The following is an 18,204-nucleotide window of genomic DNA, read 5'->3' as shown; positions in this document are numbered from 1 at the left end:
ATTCTATTTCCTTTTCCCTTTCTTTATTCAGCTAAGTTGGATCCTGTCCACCTTTGAATCCCCAACCCCCAATGAATTTATAGGTATCTATATTTTGACTTGCACCAACAAAACAAATATTCGTACAGTGTGTTATCTCTTCTTTTTTTTTTTTTATTGAGATGATTTCGGATGTCACATAAATACATACATACATAACTTAACAAGTTACAGTTCAGGTAAAAAAAAGAAAAAAAATGCAAAATAGCATACTGTAAACTTAATCAGAAAGGTTCAAACTGATCAGACATTAAAACATACAGTAGTAAATAAAAAAAATAAAATAGAATCAATATCTTCGTTTTGGTCCTTAATTTCTTACTCATCTATTTTCTCTCCAATTTTTGAGCGGAGACCATATCTTCTTACCCAACTCCCTCATCCTTCTTCCTTTGAAGTCGTACAGACATTCCTCAGCATTGTGTATCCCCAGCAATTTAGATAACCACATCTGGAAAGTAGGGGTTACTGGATCTTTCCACCCAGCCGAAATTAGAATCCTCAAAACAGCCATGGAAATGAAAATAAAGGCTTCAGCCTCATACTCTAACCTTAAACTAGCATCCCTACCAATCAAAACAATAGTAGAGGTTAGAGTGATCTGTTTCTCTACCACCCCCGTTAAAAAACTTTCAATTTCTCTAAGGACAGGATTCAGATTCTGGCATTTATAGAACATATGTGGTAAGTCTGCTGGGCCTCGGTCACATCTGGGACATCTATCATTATCCCTCTTACCCCATTTATACAATTTAGCGGGAGTATAGTATAAATTAAAGATAGTTTTATAATGCTGTGCCTTTAAATTCGAAGCTCTTAAAACCTTTTTATTCAATGCAAGGACATAGTCAATATCCACGTCTGGATCATCAATTCTTTCCGCCCACTCTGATTCAATTCGACCGATATCATCCCCCAGGCCCTGAAGAAGATAGCTGTAACCTATTTTTATCTTCTTACCACCATTTCTCACATATTTCAGAATTGGGTTGAGCTCCTGAATCTGAATCCTGGGTCTAATAGCTTTCAATGTTTCTTCCAACTGTCTATATAGGAATCATTGACTAGCTGGTATACCAAATTTTTGTTGCAGCACATCAAAGCCCAATATTTCATCCTCTATCATAACATCGCCCAGACATTTAATCCCCGCTTCCTTCCATACCTTACTATTTCTATTCTGCCCAAGATGCTCAAAAGGATTTGAATGCCAGATATCTGTAATACAGTTAATTTTTGGGATCTTCAAATATCTCGTTATTGCCTTCCATAAGCCCCAGGCACTCAACAACAGTCTGCTCCCACTCCTTTTGAAATACCTGCATTTTGTTTCTCGAGTAAGCAAACCCACTGCTTTTCTGCCTACTAATAGTTCATATATCGTAGGAGTTCTATCTACTATATTTAATACATCACTATCCTCGTATTTAAACAGAACATTCATTTGTAATATTAAACAGACCCAATGATATAACCTCAAATTCGGTGCCGTCAAACCCCCCCCCTCCAATGGTGCTGATAGTCGAGCTAAAGATCTTCGAATTTTCCTATACTGCCATAAAAATTGTGAAAAGACCGCTTCCAATTTCTTGAAGACACTCTCTTCTACAAGTAAAGGTATAGCCCTTAAAAGATACAGAATTTTTGGGAACATAGACATCTTCAAAACATTCACTCTGCCAATTAATGATAAGTGGAGGACATCAATTCTTCTCAACTCTTTATCTATTGTTGTAATCATGGGTACGTAATTTTCCTGTACAATTTTCTCCACATTCGCATTGATCCTCACCCCCAGATAAACCGCTGAGTCCACATAGCTTTGATTAACCTTAAGTATGTTCTTAGTACTGATTATTATAGTTTTTCCTTCATTTAGCTTGTATCCCGATCGAGATCCAAATGTTTTAGCTAATTGAATCAGTTCTGTTATGGCCACCTGTGGATTGGTAGTTGTTATTGCAAAGTCACCTGCATAGGCCAGTATTTTAGTTGAATGTCCATTAAGTATAACCGGGGAGATTTGGTCTGAGTGTGTTATCTCTTCTAATACATAATTTACCACTAACAGGTTCAACTATGTGAATAGCAACATTACTATATCCACCATTAAGCTTCACATCCTCAAGCTGCCAAAACTTTGATTTGGTCTGTTTCAGCATCTCATTCCTTTTGTAAATCGCCCTTCTCTCCTCAACTAGATTGAGAAAAGATTTCTCTTCAGCTCTCATTTTGCAGGTTAAATTATTTTTGTAAGAGTACTCATGTGTGAGTTCATTAGTCACCAGAAATAATTCCCTCATCTGCTTAGCAGGTTTAACTTTATTTAAGCTAGTTACAACTTTCAGATTAGAAAATATTTCGTGTGATCTGAGTAATAGTACTCCAAGCGACCTGTTTGATAAAACAAGCTGGTTATTACACTGCATGTTATGCCATAGGTAAGGGGTAACATATTATACTTAACCCCTTCAGAAACCGAAGTAGGAAGCTTCACACACACATAACAATCTTTAACATCCATGACTCTAGCATACTCTGATAAGAGTCTTGAAAAGGAATTAGTAGAAAAATCACCAACTGATCTGTCCTGGTGAATCTCTGGTTTATGCTCAATAATCCTGTTAGTTTTGCCTGCAATATCATGAGCACCTTGTTTAGATTCAGCTTTGCTTGTCGTGTTCACCTTATACTCCTCTTTGTTTATGCCAAGATGAAAGATGACTGCTAAGATTAACCAAACTAGAATGATTAGAATCACACAAGTGGAAGACATTTTACAACATCTCCTCAAAATGGAACATCTTGAAGTGTCAGAACTAGGCATTTTAAATTGAAAAATCAAAACAAAAATGTAAAATTTGTAAATAATGTAAGTAATGTAAGTAATTAAACTAATATCTCCCCCTTTTAATTTTTTTTTTAAGTAACCCTCTAACAGCTTTTCTTCGACCTTGCGTCCATAAAAAGTGATTCCAGCTAACACAATTTCTTCGACCTTGTGTCACCTAACACAATTTCTTCAGCCTTATGCCAAAAATAAACCTCAACTAAAGAAAGCTAAACCTAATCATTGTCACTATTTTCTTCCAAATCTTCCTGACCAATGCTACTAATCTCAACTACTGGTGGGATTATTATGTAGGCCCACTCTGGAGATTTGTATTTCTGATGGGACACCCCCGCGCCGCACGGCCACCAGCTGCTGCGTGTGCCCCAGTGCCTGCCTTCTGCCTCAGCGCCGGCCTCGCTGCCGCCTTGAGCGCTCCCCTTGCTTATCGCCGGTTTTTGACCGTAATTTGTGCTTGTTTTTCTTTGTATGCCGTATGATAGTTTGTTAACTGTTTTGCCTCCGTTTTGACCGTAATTTGTGCTCGTTTTTTCTTTGTATGCCGTATGATAGTTTGTTAACTGTTTTGCCTCCGTTTTGACCGTAATTTGTGCTCGTTTTTCTTTGTATGCCATATGAGAGTTTGTTAACTGTTTTGCCTCCGTTTTTGACCTGTATTGTTGCCTGTTTATTTTTGTACCGTTTCTTCTTCGTGTAGCCCTCCATTTGGGCATTTGTGCTTGTCTCCTTCCTGTTTGCCCGCCTACCTCGCCGCCCTCCGCTCTCCCTCCCCGCTCCCGCTTCCCGCCACCGCCACTAGCCCCGCCCCTTTCTCTTCTGTTCCCTCCCCGCTCCCGCCTCCCAGCTACTCCGCCCACCCGCGCACTTCGCCTTTAAATGGCGACCGTGCGAACGCGCAGCGGTCACGCGCCGATTGTGCGCCGAAGGCGCGCCAAAGGTAAGCCCGTCTGCGCCCGTCCGCGCCTGGACCGCGCCCAGTGCCAGGACCCCTGGACCCCGAAGACCCCGACCGACCCGCCTGACGTACTCCGCCGCCACCCTCACCGCACTCAACACCGGCCGACTCCCAGAATTCCACCAAGCCACTCCACGACGTACCCACGGACCTTTCAGCTGCCACGCCTGCAAGTTCTCCTGCATCCGGACCAGCCTCGCACCAGCACCCGCCAAGTCGAACACCAGCAGCACCCACCTCAAGTGCATCCTGCTCAACAACCGCTCCGTCCACAGACACGCCATCGAACTCTGGAACCTCCTAGACACCACAGCCCCTGACGTTGCCTTCCTCACGGAGACCTGGATGAACGCCTCCTCAACTCCCGACATCGCCATCGCTATCCCAGAGGGCTACAAGATCGTCCGGAGGGACCGAAACACCAACCAGATGGGAGGAGGCATCGCCATCATCCACAGGAACACCATCCGTCTCACGACCAGCACCGACAACACCCTGACCAGCGCCGAACACCTGCATTTCCAGATCCACACCAACCCGAACACCACCCTCAGAGGCACCCTGATCTACCGACCCCCTGGACCACGCACACAATTCAGCGAGGACATCGCCGACTTCGTCAGCCCGCATGCCCTCCCCTCCGCTGACTACATCCTCCTGGGAGACCTCAACTTCCATCTAGAGAACAACAACGACCGCAACACCAGCACCCTGCTCGACAACCTCGCCAACCTGGGACTCAAGCAACTGGTGTCCACCCCCACCCACCTCGCCGGACACACACTCGATGCAGTCTTCTCCTCCAGCACAGACATCGACTTCAGCCACGCCACAGAGCTTCATTGGACGGACCACAGCTGCGTCCACTTCACCTTCAAGAGAACAACGACCCACCAACACCAGCAACAGGCCGCCCACAGAAGCTGGAACAAGATCACAGCAGACCAGCTCGCCACCTCCCTGAGCCAGCACCCTCCTGCCAGCTCAGCGAACCCCAGCCAGGCCGCCGACAACCTCACGAAGTGGATCAGCAACTGCGCGGACAAACTGGCCCCACTGAGGACCCCGCCTAGCAGACCCGGCAGCAAGAAGGCTCCATGTCTCACCGACGAACTCAAGAGCTCCAAGAAGAACTGCCGAGCCCTCGAGAAAGTCTGGAGAAAGGAACCGACACCGGACAACAGGACCTCCTTCAAACTTGCCACCCGGAAACACCACCAGCTGATCCGCGCCGCCAAGAAAACAGCATTCAAGGACCGGTTGGACAACAACGCACACAACTGCAAGGAACTCTTCAACATCGTGAAAGAGCTCTCCAACCCCAGCGCAGGAAACAACAACATCACCCCATCGCAAGACCTCTGCAACTCCCTCGCCTCTTACTTCCACAACAAGATCGCGGACATACACAGCAGCTTCAACAACCAACCAACGCACACCATGACCGAACAACCACACCCCACCACCACCCTCCACGCCTGGACCCCGATCAGCACCGAAGACACCATCCGCACGATGAACTCCATCCACTCCGGATCACCGACCGACCTCTGCCCTCACCACATCTTCAACAAGGCCGACGCTGTCATCGCACCCCACCTGCGAGACATCATCAACACATCCTTCGACACCACCATCTTCCCTGAGAGCTGGAAACACGCCGAACTCAGCGCTCTACTCAAGAAACCAACAGCGGACCCCACCGACCTCAAGAACTACCGCCCCATCTCGCTCCTCCCGTTTCCAGCCAAAGTCATCGAGAAGACCGTCAACAAGCAGATGGCCGCCTTCCTCGAGACGAACGGATCCCTCGACCCCTCACAGTCCGGCTTCCGAGCCAATCACAGCACCGAGACCGCCCTCATCGCCGCCACTGATGACATCCGAGCCCTGATGGACAATGGAGAAACAGCGGCCCTCATCCTCCTAGACCTCTCCGCGGCATTCGACACGGTCTGCCACCGCACCCTAGTACGGCGCCTCAGCAACATCGGAATCCAGGACAAGGCGCTGGAATGGATCATCTCCTTCCTCGACGGAAGAACTCAGAGAGTCCGCCTACCACCGTACAAGTCAGAGGCCTCCGAAGTCATCTGCGGCGTCCCTCAAGGATCATCTCTGAGCCCCACCCTCTTCAACGTCTACATGAGCCCCCTCGCGGCCATCGTACGCAAACACAACCTCAGCATAATCTCCTACGCCGACGACACCCAGCTGATCCTCTCCCTGACCAACGACCCCACCGCCGCCAGAGCCAACCTGCACGAAGGGATGAAAGAGGTAGCCGAGTGGATGACGACCAGCCGCCTGAAACTGAACTCGGACAAGACGGAGGTCCTCATCCTGGGCCCCTCACCCTCTGCCTGGGACGACTCCTGGTGGCCTCCCGCCCTGGGCACCGCACCCAAACCGACAGACCATGCACGCAATCTGGGCTTCATCCTGGACTCCTCCCTCTCCATGACCAGGCAAGTCAACAACGTCTCCTCGGCGTGCTTCAACACCCTACGCATGCTACGGAAGATTTTCTGGTGGATCCCCACCGAGACCAGGAAGACCGTCACCCAGGCCCTCGTCACCAGCCGACTGGACTACGGCAACGCCCTCTACGCCGGTACCACCGCCAAGCTCCAGAAGAGACTCCAGCGGATCCAGAACGCCTCAGCCAAACTCATCCTCAACATCCCACGAACCAGCCACATCTCCGGACATCTGAGAGACCTTCACTGGCTCCCCGTCAACAAAAGAATCACCTTCCGCCTCCTCACCCACGCACACAAAGCCCTACACGACCAAGGCCCGAGCTACCTCAACAGCAGAGTCAACTTCTACGCTCCCAAACGCCACCTCCGATCAGCCAACCACGCCCTCGCCACCGTCCCCCGCATCCGAAGAGCGACGACAGGAGGAAGGTCCTTCTCCTACCTGGCCGCCAAGACCTGGAACTCCCTTCCGACCGACCTGCGCCTGACCCAAGACCACCTCTCCTTCAGGAAGAAGCTGAAGACCTGGCTGTTCGAGCAGTAGCGGCACCCCCCCCCCCCCCCCAGCACCTTGAGACCCTACGGGTATGTAGCGCGCTTTACAAGTGTCATTGATTGATTGATTGATTGATTTGGCTTCAATGGTCTTTTGCTCTTTCTGCTAATTCCTTCAATTTTCTTTCCAACTTGTTCTTTCTTGTCTGATTCACCTTTTTGACTAGATATCTCATTAATCTGCTCTTTTGATCTTTTCACTAACTTGAATTTCAAATCTTATTTTGGCCAGATATCTCCTTTTTTCAAGAGTTTTTTCTTAGGCTCAATTTCAGTACATTCAGCTTTCCAAGCCTTTTTTCTGAATTTTCTTATTTCAGACTCTTCATCACCTTCATCCGAGTCAGTTTCAGAGATTTCAATATTGTATCTAGGAACTTCTTTACTCGGCAGCTTCACTCCGTTAGGAACAACATCTCTGTAGTTGGTACTAGGCAATTCGTCCTCTTCTTCTGGAATTACTTCTAACTTCCCAGTTCCAGAATTTCCATTCCTGCTTTCAGAGCTTCCAAACTGCTTTTCAATACTCTCCTGATCTTGAATCTCTTCTGACACAGTTTCTTTTTCAGTTCTTTTTTCTAGAACATCTTTATCATTTTCTGAATCTACAACAACAGTTTCTAGATCTTTTTCTTTTGATGCTTGATTTGCATCAGAATTTTCCAGATGTCGACCTTCTTGTCGATCTTCAGAATCTGGATCTTCAGGTTCTCCTTCTGAGTCTGAATCAATTGTAGTGTCGTCACTATCTTCATCAGGGTTATCAGGAGGTGGTACACGAATAGTGTGACTTGCATGCACCCACCTTTTCAATCCTTCACATTTAACTGCATTTGTTGTTGTCAGAATTATTTGTTTTGGCTTCTGCCATTTAGGTACTAGACAATTTCTTCTTCTGTACACTTTTGTTTTGACCCAATCACCTGGGATCAGATCATTTCCTTGTTCCCTCTCTTTTGTGATCACTTCGTTCCCACTTGATTAAATACAGTAGTTACCACGTCAGATACGTTTTTGCAGTTATCTAAGATAACACTGTCATTTATACTTAATAACTTGTTTGCTGGAACAAAGGCTTGCCTCATGATCTCTCCCATCAATTTTTCTTGAGGGCTCAAACCTGACTTGTCAGGTATGTTCCTTAGAGTTCTCAACACAAGTGGCAAGGCTTCTGTCCACTTCATACCTGTCGTTTCACACATTTTTGTGAGTCTATTCTTGATAGAGTTATTTACTTTTTCAACAACTCCTGATTCTTCCGGTCTGTATGCACAATGCAGTTTTTCTTTAATACCAAATGCTTCACAAACCATCTGCATTAATTCATTTTCAATTTGTGTTCCATTGTTTGTTTCTACAGTCACTGGAAAGCCATAACGTGAAATGAATTCATGCAAAAGCAACTTTGCCACAGTAATTGTATCATTCTCTCTTGTTGGAAAAGCTTCCACCCATTTTGAAAATAAACAAATGATGACTAGGACATATCTCAGTTTGTTATGTTGGGGCATTTCAATGAAATCTATTTGAATATTTGTAAATGGACCACCCTCCCGGCCTATGGTTCCCAAACTCTCAATTGTCTTTTGACCTGGATTGTATTTCTGGCATGTCAGACATCTTTGACAAAGTGACTCCGCAACTAATCTGAACTTCGGATTGTACCATGCCTTTCTGAACATTTTCATTATGTCATCTCTATCTACATGACCCTCCCCATGATACATTCGAGCCATATCTGAAATGATGCTGTTTGGCATGACCAATCTGTCATCTTTGTAAACCCAAATCTTATCACCTTCTCTTTGTTTACAGCCCTGTCTCAGCCATCCAATGTTCTCCTCCTCATCTGCCTTATCTTGTAATTGTTTTAATTCTTGCCATGTCTGAATTACAAAGATTAATATGAGAATGCTTGAAACATGTTCATTAAATTTTTCCCGATTCATTGCAACCCTCTCCTGAGCACAGAACTTAGCAATGGTACCTGCGTACTCATTGCCTTTTGAGACATAATCATTTTTCTCTCCATTTGCAGCATATTTTATCACTGCTATTTGGTCAAGAAGCTCAAATTCTTTGTCGAAGTCTGGCATGCCCAGAACAGGAGCTTCACACAAACTCTTTTTTATTTGCTCAAAGGCTTCGAGCTCAATTTCTGTCAGTACAATTGGGTCTTTTACATCTGCTTTTGTCAGTCTCTGCAATGGCTTTGCAATTACTGAGAAACCACTAATCCATTGACAACAATAACCAACCACGCCCAGGAACATTCTTACCTGTTTTTGTGTCTTTGGGTGTTCCATTGCCTGAATCATTTTAATTCTCTCAATAGTTACCTGTCTGGTTCCTTTTGCAATTCTATGTCCAAGGTATTTAACCTCTTTTTTTTAAAAAACTGCAATTTTGCAGGTGACACTTTGTGGCCCTCTTCTGCCAAATGATTCAAAATGGTTATGGTATCTGTTACACAATTGTCTCTTGTTTTTGCTGCTATAAGCAAATTATCTATACACTGGACCAATGTTGATTTACCAAGTAATTCTAAGTCTTCTAAGGTCTTTTTCAGCAATTCATTAAAAATAGAAGGACTCTCAGTGAACTTTTGAGGAAGGCAACACCATGCTAAAATAGTCTCTTGGAACCTGAAAGCAAAAATTGGTTGACGCTCTGGGTTCATTGGGACAGTAAAGAAGGCATTACACAGATTTATTACCGAATACCACTCAGCATCATGTGGTATCTGACAAAGGATCACTGCTGGGTTGGGCACAATAGGACAACAAGGTATAACTATCTCGTTAACCTTTCTCAGGTCCTGTACTATGCTGTACGTTTCATCTGGCTTTCTAATACCCATAATTGGTGAATTACAAGGACTGTTCTCAATTTCTTTTAAAACACCTTGTTTTATGAATTTCTCAATCACAGGAATGACACCCTCAATTGTTTCAGCTTTCATTTTATACTGAGGAATGTTTGGAAAATCTATTCCTTGTTTCACAGTGACCTTTACTGGATCCACATGTTTCATCAAACCCATTTCATCCCCTGTTAAATCCCAAATTTCTGGATTGACTGGCTCTTTCAATTCTTCAGGCAAATTGTTTTTGTCAAAAGCAGGAAATAATTTACTTTCTTCTGCTTCAACCATTAGCATTGTCAATTTGTAAAGGCCATCTTCTTCTTGAGTTTGAAATCCAATTTCATCTTGTGAATTATAGATTGTACAGTTCAATTTACACAACAAGTCATTTTCTAACAGATTTACAGGACTGCTGTCACTTAGGGAGGGAGCGGCGGTGGTATCTGATTCAGCTGAAACACCACCTGTCACTGAATTTGTAGCTGTTGATTCAGTAGCTGTTGCTGCGGATTCATCTCATTCTGCATCTGTGGATTTTTACACTCTCTTACGAAAGCTAAATTTGCTTTTTCCTTCTCCTTTTTCTTCGTCCAATTTTTTTTGCCATTTATTCAGATTATCCCATTTTCTCAAAGTCCAAATGAAATATTTTATATGGGCAATTTTACCTGTATTGTTCAAGCTTTCAATGTCCTCATCATCCTGATATGTTTTTAATCTGTCTGTACTGATTGTACCATTTATTAATTTTTCCAAAACAACCTTTAATTTTGCAACATCCAGTAATTTGTACTCATCAGGCTGTGTCAGCTCAATCAGGTCGACATCAGAGTCCTCACTAGCTGAAGCTAGAGTCATCACTCTCTCTTGCTGAGTTGGAATCATTACTAGCTCATTTTCAGGTACATTAGAATAACGTTTTCCTGCAAACTTTTGAGTTTTAGAATTCAATGGGACCGTTAAAGCTGTGGGACTAGTTTAATCTTTTCTAAGCACTGGAACTGTCACTGCTTCCATGTTTCTGGTTAGCTGTTCAATTAAATCATTTGTAGAATTTACATAACCAGGAAAATTAATTCCAGAAGTACTAGGCATCTCATCATACCTTTCCGTTGTGACGCCTTGAGAAGGAGTCTGGGCTGGGACTCTATTAATCTAAACTGGGACTCTTGGCGTTACATTAATGTGTACTGGGGGTCTTCTTGAATTTCTGTCCTGATCTGTAATTACAACATCATTTCTACACTGATCAATAAATTCTACTCTGACAGTTTTATTATTTAGATTTGCTGATTTGGGAATCGAATTTTCATTAAAAATTATTTCTTTTGGGGGAGGTGGTGTTCTTTCAAAATATATGTCGTTTAAAGCTGCATCTTTCTTATCAGTATCTTCATTATGCTTATTAGTTACTTCATTATTCGCCTGTTTATTCATTAATTTGCTCTCAAATGTAGCAACAACCTTTTCATCAAATACATTTTTCATTTTCTGATACCAGAAAAACATTTTCTCTTTCTTTAGATAATAATTATCCATGTTTGGATTTTACACTATTTAACATATCTTCCTGCCCTAATCAACAGAACTTCTCTCTTGCTTGAATGCTCGATTTTGATTTAAAAGGCAGAAAAAGTGGGCTGGCTAAAAACACCAATAAAAACAATTTAATAAACAGAAGCAGAAACACCTGAAAGTAAGGGGGCGCCTATAAGGTTATTTTGCGCACTTTCTATGGAAGGTCAACTAAGGGAAAGGAAAGGCTTGGACTCCTCTATTCAATTACACCGCAGCATCTAAACTCGATGCAAAAGTCAACAAATCTCAGAAACCTCCGTTTTCTTACAAGAGTCAATCAGCCATGAGTTTCATCTCTTCACACAAATCAACCTTTTTAATGCTGCAACACTCGTCTTGTTAAAACACAGAACAGAGCAGCTGCCGTGACACACACAATGATGGATATTTATTCACTTCTTTGACCCGTGGCAACAGCTAACCAGCGCATACTTTTTTTCCCAACAATTCTACTAGATTTATGATGGGAAAACCCGTCCAACCAAAGACCCCCTGTCCTCCCGCTCGTTGCTGTAACACTATCAACCATTCACAGAGCGGCTGCAGTGACGTACACTGCTGCTGCAGTCTCTCTTTCTCCCTTCTCCCTCCACAACAGCCCCTCCTTCACAAAATGAGCTCACAATACTTGTTTATACAATTTTAATAGCGCATACTTTACCAGAAGGCTTCAGAACACTTCACAATTGTTTTTCAACATTAGTAACTACATAAAACAAACCATTTGCCTGCTTCCCTATAAAGGACAGTATTTTTCAGACATTCAGAATTGCATTCATTTGAAATAGACGACGCTACTTCCCCAGGATATTTTCTATCGCATTTACACATACATATATACTGATGAAATCCCTACTCATGCATACTGATTTTCTTCCCTAGGACTCTAACCTTAAAAGAAAACCTCTTTTGCTAGTAAGAAAACAACGCTTACTTTTCTTCCTTAGGACTTGGAAGAGAAAACAATGCTTACCCTTTACACAAGCTTGGATAAATCCTATTACTCTTCCCAGAGAGTTTAAAACAGGCTCACCAAGTCCCTATACTCAATTCTACGATTTAATAGAAAATCCTCACTATCATACATACAATGTACTCAACACATCTAGAACCCTAAACTTGTGTTGTACGTCCACAACACTATGATATGCGGCGATATCACCTTTTGAAGCAGAACAAATGAACTGTGTAACCTGAAACCAGCGTCCTGATAACAGCGTCACACTACTCTTGCCATGGCAAACCAGGAATTTTTCACACTGCTGGAAAACCCCTTACAACTACATATAACAATCTGACAAAATCAAAAAACTTAACATATGTTAAACATTAAACCTATGACTATACCAACATATATGTAGCATGTATGTCAAAAACAACATATAACCGTACGAATGCTACCAAAAAACTGATCCAGCGCTCCTACTAAAATTCTGCATAAATGATGTCACCATCTACCACCAAACTTACCAATCAATACCAGGCCCTTAAAAATAACAGAGCAGCTGAATCATGAGGCGAATTAATCTAATATATTGTTTAAACTATCTACAATAAACAAGACCAGCTTGTCATTTAGTAAGATTATTCAAACATATTCATGAAAACTTAGGTTTTGGAACTTTATTAAACAAGTATTAGAAAATGTCATAAAGAAAAGTTTATTCAGCATTTATAAAGAGAGCTTAATTCAAGAAATATTATTCATTAACAGAAATAAGTGAAAAAGAGCATTTCCAAACCCTAACTAATTCCCTGTCTCTACCCTCATCGCCTGAAAACAAAGTCTTTAAAAAGTCTCCTTTCCTTACGTGCGTTCGTCGATCAGCAGAACACGACCCTCTGGAATCAAGAAGCGTAGGAACAAAGTCTGCTCCTTGAGCCAACTCTTATACCCTAAAACTAAGGCTAAACTAACTATTTTCACATTCCAACAGCTGAATTCTGGCTCCCCATTGGCTGAACTACCTCATGCCACAGTAAATTGTGACATCTTCCACCTCAGGTCCGGGCTTTTTCAATAACCCATTGTTCATGCACAGAGTCCTGGCGACACTTCCTTAGGCTGCTACATTTTGTAGCAAAGATGTTCAAGTGATGCACAAAAAATGCCACAACTCACATCCCGGCCTTGAGCCTGTCCGTTCTGAGCTTCCCGTGGCACAATAGCAAACCTCTCCACAGGGTCGCCTTTGGCAGTTCTTTTCAAAACTTTTCACAATAAAAGTTTATAGGCTTCTCATCTTTTTCAAAATAAGTTTTCTCTTGTGGCTTTACATCAGCAGGCCTCTTTTCAGAAAGCGTCAATTTTCTGCGCCTCTTTTGCTTGCGTCACTTTTTCAGAATGCATTATTTTTCTGCAGCCAACTCTAAACTTCATTTGGAAACCTATTATTTAAACAAACATAAACATCAATTAATTAAAGAATTGACATTTTTTTCTGTTACCCACCCCCTTTGCTAAATGTTAACCCATTAATTATGTTACCTAGCAAAAGCACATTTAAGCAGCATATATTACCTTTGATATACCAATCCGATCTGGAACTGCATTTGTCACAGAAAAGGCAAGACAAAAGCACATTTAAAAGCACATGCTATTATTTTTACAGCAGCAGTTAGTAAATGACAAAGACAATAGACAATAATTATTGAATTATTTCTTTTGCATTTTGCACAAATAAGCATAATGTTAGTCCCATGTGTTCATGTTGCACAGTTTATTCTAGGTTGATTTAATAACATGCAGCAAACATATTAGTTTTATTAAACATTATGGAAGTCTGACTTCACAAGCCTGAACAAAAGATTGTTCATTAACCTGCTCCATCAACAGTCATAATCATCCCCAATGTCCACTCGTATTTCAGCATATCACTATGAAAAAAGGTGTAAGATGAATTAGTATCAGTAGTTTGTATCATATTCTAAGAAGTATGAGTTAAATGACGGTGGGCGCCTATTGCTCTAGCTACACTCTGTTACGGAACCTGAACCATGTAAGTCATAAGCATGGATACTCATCCTAAATGTCCTCTCATATACAACATGATCCAATTAAGTATCTGCTATTAAGCCTTGAAATTTCAGACACCTTGGAAAATTTTACCAACCAAATCACTGATCTAGGCATGTAGTGGCATGCAATCCCAGGTACAATACTCTATAGTTGTATACCATTCAGTTAAATTGACAGGGAGCTCCTGTTGCTGGTGATCTGTATATATTTTGTTACAGACCCTACACTCTATAAGTCATACGTAGATATACTCGTTCTCTATGTCCTTTCGTATTCAGCGTGATCCAATAAAGTGTCTAATATGAAACCTTAAAGGTTCAGACACACTGGAATCTCTACCAGCCAAATCACTGATCTTGAGATGTAGTGGCAAGCAATCACAGTTATAGGTACTTGTGTTTGGGTATCATTAGTAACCATTAACATATGGTGGAATTCCTATAATTCATGTTCAATAGCCTATAATTAGAACAGATATACATATCAAATTATGACTGACTTCCTGTAATTCATACCATGTTCAGTAGCAAATAATATGAACAGGTATACACCTCCAGTACTAGATAACTGCAAATAATAATATGCCATGTTCATGTACCCTCATATTAAGCTGTTAATCACCTAAGAAGTAGTGCAGCTCCTGATCTATATTCAAATTGCATTCCACTGTACGTAGCTTCATAATCCACCTTGTCTCACATCTTCTCAAGACATTTCTCTATTCCCTCCTCTGGGGTATCTTGAAACGTGATAAATCCCATAGAACAAGACATTTCTGTGTGATCCATGTGCCACTGGATATCTGGTGTCACCTGTTTTTATCACTCTCAGATGTTCACTCACTCTATCTTTGAGAGTGCAAATCGTGTTTCTTACATACAAGTGGTCACACAATACAATAACATAAACTACAAACTTAGGGGCTCATTAGGATGGAGGACGGAAGTGCCTCCGCAGCCCTGGAGTATGCGGAACATGCCTAATCTGCGTCCACCTGTCGCGGTCACTCCGTCCGCCATATCAGGATAGGAAAGATTGCCCAAATTCCGTCCGCAACGGAAGAGCACGCTCCGCGGGCCATCTACACCCGGCCACGTGGCAGACGTAACCAATCCAGAGACTCCGCCATACGGACTGGCGTGTAGGACCGTCCTCCAAATCAAGATGGCGGAAAATACACATAAAAGCGCTGCGGAAAAACAACCTGCCTGAACACTGCGGATTCCCCGCAGCGAACACATCCACCACGAGCTGCTCGCCGACATGGACCCAGCACTACACGCTTACCCGATACTCTTCGCGATCCACCACGTCCTAGTCCTGGCCCACTACCGAGGATGACGCAGGTACGTTACAAACCATTCGCTGTCTGGAGGGGAGTACCTGCAAGGGTGGTGACGTCGGAAGGGGGAGTGCCAGGTATCTGAACCCACTGATAAGAAGCAAATTCCAAAACACACCTGTATCACACACGCAGGAATAACTCCGACAAAGCACAACACATGATTGACTTGCTTTATTACACATAATCGGGGTATAATCACAGTGTATGCATGAGCATGGGCATGGTGGCAACCACAGCTGGTACAACAGAGGCAGTACATGAGAGAGCAGACTGCAGTATCAGAACTCCAACAGGGCATTGTGGACACCAGAGCATGTACTTTAGAGGCAGTACATGAGAGGGCAGACTACAGTATCAGGACACCAACAGGGCATAGACGACATCAGAGCAGGTCCATCAGAGGCAGTACATGAGAGGGGCTTAGTGCATCAACAGTCCATTGCACTGAACAGGTCCATCAGAGGCAGTACATGAGAGGGGCTAAGTGCATCAACAGTCCATTGCTCTGAACAGGCCCATCAGAGGCAGTACATGAGAGGGCAGACTGCAGTATCAGAACACCAACAGGGCATTGTGGACACCAGAGCAGGTACATCAGAGGCAGTACATGAGAGAGCAGACTGCAGTATCAGAACTCCAACAGGGAATTGTGGACACCAGAGCAGGTACATCAGAGGCAGTACATGAGAGGGCAGACTACAGTATCAGGACACCAACAGGGCATAGTCGACATCAGAGCAGGTACATCAGAGGCAGTACACGAGAGGGGCTAAGTGCATCAACAGTCCATTGCACTGAACAGGTCCATCAGAGGCAGTACATGAGAGGGCAGACTGCAGTATCAGAACACCAACAGGGCATTGTGGACACCAGAGCAGGTACATCAGAGGCAGTAAATGAGAGGGCAGACTGCAGTATCAGAACTCCAACAGGGCATTGTGGACACCAGAGCAGGTACATCAGAGGCAGTACATTAGAGGGCAGACTACAGTATCAGGACACTAACAGGGCATAGTCGACATCAGAGCAGGTACATCAGAGGCAGTACACGAGAGGGGCTACGTGCATCAACAGTCCATTGCACTGAACAGGTCCATCAGAGGCAGTACATGAGAGGGCAGACTGCAGTATCAGAACACCAACAGGGCATTGTGGACACCAGAGCAGGTACATCAGAGGCAGTACATGAGAGGGCAGACTGCAGTATCAGAACTCCAACAGGGCATTGTGGACACCAGAGCAGGTACATCAGAGGCAGTACATATAATGTAATGTAATGTAATGTATGTGGTCTTGTAAAGCGCACTGCGCCATGAGGCGTCGTGGCGCTGTAGACCGCTGGGGAACCCGTCCTGGCTCTCCCTGTGAGATGGTCCCTACTGGGTATCTCCAAGGTGAAACCAGGCATCCCCGGCGAATGTGGGGGGCCGTTGTAGAGATGAGGCAAGCTAATGCCCAGAGTTGCCGAGTGTGATCCCTGGTTAGAGTAGGCACCGAGGTGAGAATTATCGAGTCCGCTGACCCTGGTCCACGACCCTGCCGCGTCGGGAATTGAACCCTGGTCCCGGGCCGTTCTCTGCTTCCGGGTCTGCTGCCTCTAACCAGTGAGCCACACCACTCCACTCCACTCCACTCCAGAGGCAGTACATGAGAGGGCAGACTGCAGTATCAGAACTCCAACAGGGCATTGTGGACACCAGAGCAGGTACATCAAAGGCAGTACATGAGAGGGCAGACTGCAGTATCAGAACTCCAACAGGGCATTGTGGACACCAGAGCAGGTACATCAGAGGCAGTACATGAGAGGGCAGACGGCAGTATCAGAACTCCAACAGGGCATTGTGGACACCAGAGCAGGTACATCAGAGGCAGTACATGAGAGGGCAGACTGCAGTATCAGAACTCCAACAGGGCATTGTGGACACCAGAACAGGTACATCAGAGGCAGTGCATGAGAGGGCAGACTGCAGTATCAGGACACCAACAGGGCATAGTCGACATCAGAGCAGGTACATCAGAGGCAGTACATGAGAGGACAGACTGCAGTATCAGAACACCAACAGGGCATTGTGGACACCAGAGCAGGTACATCAGAGGCAGTACATGAGAGGGCAGACTGCAGTATCAGAACTCCAACAGGGCATTGTGGACACCAGAGCAGGTACATCAGAGGCAGTACATGAGAGGGCAGACTGCAGTATCAGAACTCCAACAGGGCATTGTGGACACCAGAGCAGGTACATCAGAGGCAGTACATGAGAGGGCAGACTACAGTATCAGGACACCAACAGGGCATAGTCGACATCAGAGCAGGTACATCAGAGGCAGTACATGAGAGGGCAGACTGCAGTATCAGAACACCAACAGGGCATATTCGACATCAGAGCAGGTACTTCAGAGGCAGTACATGAGAGGGCAGACTGCAGTATCAGAACACCTACAGGGCATTGTGGACACCAGAGCAGGTACATCAGAGGCAGTACACGAGAGGGCAGACTGCAGTATCAGAACTC

The sequence above is a fragment of the Lissotriton vulgaris genome, unplaced genomic scaffold (assembly GCF_964263255.1).
Source record: "Lissotriton vulgaris unplaced genomic scaffold, aLisVul1.2 SCAFFOLD_901, whole genome shotgun sequence".
NCBI classification, from domain to species: domain Eukaryota; kingdom Metazoa; phylum Chordata; class Amphibia; order Caudata; family Salamandridae; genus Lissotriton; species Lissotriton vulgaris.
This window is presented reverse-complemented; position numbering follows the sequence as displayed.